The sequence below is a fragment of the Ursus arctos genome, unplaced genomic scaffold (genome assembly GCF_023065955.2).
Source record: "Ursus arctos isolate Adak ecotype North America unplaced genomic scaffold, UrsArc2.0 scaffold_3, whole genome shotgun sequence".
In the NCBI taxonomy this organism is placed as follows: Eukaryota; Metazoa; Chordata; class Mammalia; order Carnivora; family Ursidae; genus Ursus; species Ursus arctos.
The window spans coordinates 54,744,236-54,748,430 of NW_026622985.1; positions in this window are offsets into that span (position 1 = coordinate 54,744,236).

Here is a 4,195-nt window from a genome sequence, read left to right on the forward strand (position 1 = left end):
AGTGTCGGAGGCATCTCAGAAACACGGAACACCCGAGAAGGGCTTCCCAGGAATCCCTCTGCTTTGACTTGTGGTTCTGAGTAGGCGCGTGGTGGCGAGGGAAGGGCAGGAGGAGTGGAGCTGGAAGACTGGGCTTTGGGGCGGCACTCGAGACTTCGAATCCAGCTGGTCTGTCTGCATTTTCCTCTGAAATGGAAATAACATATCATCCGCTAGGCTTCTCTCTCCAGATTGTGCAAAGCGTACGAGAAAATGTATGTGAAAGTCTTTTGAGGTGTAAAATGCTATGCGGTTGTGAACTCATCAAGCCCTAGAAGGCATGGGCAGAGCTTTGTGGAACTCTGTCCCCAGGCACTTGCTCGAGGCTGAGACATAGCAGGTGCCCGCCTGGGGTGTGTCAACTACTAAAGAAGCCCGAGAGCCACGTACTAGCATGGGGTAATGTCATTTGGCAAAACTACCTATCAGAGTGTGGAGTGGAAGGGGACGTGGATGGACAAAGCAGGGCTCTACGGCACTGAGAAAAAGCCAAAACATTACTAGCGTCAAGGGGATTTGGAGGGCGATGTCTGTGAGGCTAACAAGAGTTCGGTGATCAGAATAACGGAAGAAATAGTGACCTGAAGTGGAAAATGCCCAGAGAATGTCGGTGATCGGTAAGGAAAAGTAATGCCTGCCTGCCAGTTTGGTGATGCCAGGAAAGCTGCTAGTGCGGGGACAGTTTCCTCACCAGGTGCCCCCTGCCTTCTGGCCCTTGAGGTTCGATGTCAGTACCACTGACAGCACAGCTGCGGGAGCTAAGAGTCAAGTCACCACGTCGAACGCAAAGCAACCACAACTCAGGACGGCGGATGGGCTTGGGAGTAGGCTCGGGGCTGTATTTGACCCGCAGTGCTAGAGTACCGTGTCAAGACACCTAACATTCTGGAGTCTCACCTCCTTTTTTGCATAATCCCTGGGAAACCAGTGTCTCCTTTTGGTTATTAGTTGTAATTCACCATAATCCTAATATTTATAAAAGCCAGATACAACATGGCACTGGTTATAATATTTCAAGGCGGTAAAACGCTCAGTATTCTTCCTGCTCGAGGTTATCAATGAGGAAACAGGCTCGGAGAAGTCCAGTGCGGTGCCTGAGGCCACCTCGCCGGCCACGACTGGCCATCTTTAGCTCGTTCGGAAGTGACCTCGCTCCTTGGTGCAGCCCTGTGAGACGTGTTGTGAAGTTCTTCTCTGTCCTCCCGAGGAGGCTGTATTCCTATGGAGGAGACCCAGAGAGACCTCTCCGGAAGGACTTCGGTGCACCTGTCCCCTTCTTATGTCTGTGCTTTAAACACGGAACCCTTTTGCTTTGGGTTGGCTCAAAAATCAAGGTTTTGGAGATTGGACAGGTGAGACACATGCCCCATTTCCGTAACGGTCCAAGTCCCAGGACAGATAAATCAAGACCTGGATCTGAATTTGCTTGGCCAGCATAGACGTAAAGGTGCCTTTTAATAGGCTATTGGGCCTGATGTCTAAAGACAATGGTATAATCACTGAAGGGATGGAACCACCTCCAATTCGGATGGACCACCGATGTCTCCAGGTGCAGACCATGCCCTGCTCTGGAGATGGTCCCGGAGGCCAGAGGAGAGCAGAGTCCGGTGGGGAGTGAATTCTCTTTCCTTGGAGAAATGAAGGGCACCATCCACCACTTAATCTCTGGGAAGACATGAAATGTATGATTCCCATCTCTAAGAAATGAAACGCTGAGCTGAATTTTTGGATCAATGGAATACCTACTCCTGTTAAAGCACTTAAAAAGGAAAACATCTACAAAATGTCCCATTAGGCTGACACATTTATAACACTCTGAAAAGTGCGCCAGCAGTTTCAAAGCCGAATAGAGCGTTGTGTTTAAAGAGTATGAATGGATTTGAGTTCGGCAATATTTCATCTACACGAACAACTTTAGTTATCCCATCGCCGCCCGATATTCCCCACATTTACTTTTAACTAGGCATACGCACGCCACGACAGAATATGGACGTCATCTTAAAAAATAAGTTGCAAAATGAATGATATTAAATGGACTTTCACAGCGTGAAGACATGGAAATATATTCTCATCTTGATGTGTGGGGCCGCACAGACATAAATGCTATTAGCATTAATGGTAATTATGTGCGTAAATCCCCGTGCTCGGGAGGAGAATATGCCCCTTAGTTTGCAAGTACAATGACGGGCTCATTTTTGAGATTAGAAACAGCTGAGGCTCTCCCCCCCCCCCCCCAACGGGGAGACATCCACAGGGTGGCTTGGAGCATAAAATCTGATCGGCCACCTTCACAAAACATGCGATTCAAGCCCTGTACAATTCTTTCATCTTGGGAAAGCTGAAGATGTAGGGGAAAGTCTCAAACTGGAGTCTGAGTTTTCCAGTAATTGATGCTGGAGCATTCGTAGTTTGCTGTCACCGGCCAGGATGGCTACACCACGGGAGCTCTGCGCTCTTGTAATGAACTCGTTTTATTATGGTCTGATAACTATTGAGAATAATATTTTTCAGTCAGCCCAGAAAGGACCGTCTAGCTTACGAGGAAAATTTGCAGAAAGTAAGCAAATTCAGCATCCTGTTCACCGAAGCCAATGTATTCTAATTTTATTAAAACAGGCAAGCAGTGGCACCTGGGTGGCACAGTCGTTAAGCGTCTGCCTTCGGCTCAGGGCGTGATCCCGGCGTGCTGGGATCGAGCCCCGCATCCGGCTCCTCCACGGGGAGCCTGCTTCTTCCTCTCCCACTCCCCCTGCTTGTGTTCCCTCTCTCGCTGGCTGTCTCTCTGTCACATAAATAAATAAAATCTTGAAAAGAAAAAAAGCAAACAGGCAGGCAGCTGACAGTGCCAGGGAAAAGCTTCCCGTCTTCTCTTTTTAATTCTTCAATGAATAAGGCAGCGTGACCCAGGTGTTGGGTCAGGCCTCACCTCCCGCAGTGGGGGAACAAAAAGTCCTCTTGGTTGAAAAGTCAGAAGACATTAACACAGAGGGCCGCCTGCCTTACAACTTTACAAACACTTCATCAGGGTAAGATGGGACCAAGAGACACATGTAATTAAAATATACTAAAAAAACAAGCCATTGTGGCTTTCAATTACAATGGAACGAAGAAGCAACCATATTATTTCTACAAACTATTTTCACTTAGCACAGTTCGGATGGAATTATTGCCATGACCTTTTAAAAATGTGAAAGAGTGAATCAATACCCTTTCAGAGACAAGATTGCAGGAGCCGAATTGGCCGCGCTCTCATAGTGTGTATTTCTGCGTCAGAAGGCAGTGGAAACCTAATTATCGTCAATCACATACAAGGTAGCTCCGCGTCCTGATGAGTCCGGGCAGGCAGCAGCGTGCGCGGGACGGTCCGTGCGTGCGGGTCTTCGCGAGGAAGGAGCACGTGGGGTGCAGGGGCCGGGGGATCTAGGAAGCCCTAGGCCAGTGGCGTAAGGCTCACAGGTGAGTTATAGGGACTGTCACTCATTTACAATAACTAACACCGGCCTGTCAGAAACAGCCACCTGTAAATGATGTGCAAGGGGCTGGCAGCCTGCCATCCCCCAACAGACCTTGCAGCCAAGAATCACATTTGATTGTCGAGGTCATCGGAATGCTTTCTTGGATACATGCCATATATTATTAAAAAATAACAAACAGCCAATCAGCAACATTTCTTAAGGCTCAAGGGCAAAATAGCCAACCTGCTTATGGAAAATAGGAAACGAACATCCAAGATCCGTTTTAGCAGGTGATTTTTTTAATTGCTTCTCTCCACAGAGAAAGAAACAGCGCTGTGCAGAGGCCTGAGGCAAGCGATACAATGTCAGATGGAGAGAATACATTCGGATATCCCCTTTTCCTGGGCTGTTTTATCCACGATGCCAGCACCCAAAATAAACTTCTCTTCATCGGCAACAGTGACAGCCCCAACTGCTCCACTACGTACTGGTGATAAGTTTCGGGCTTCGAAAGCCGCAGGAGCCAGTTAGCAAGGCAGGGAAGTGAGGATCTCTGGTTTGAGTTTTCTATTCAATTACATCTTTTTGGAATCTGCCCGAGAATACCAAACTGATCCTATGTCCCGTGTCCAATTTTTTTTTTGCAATCGATCTTTTTATATACCATCAGAAGGCGGTGGCAGTTTTTAATTTTATTCAAT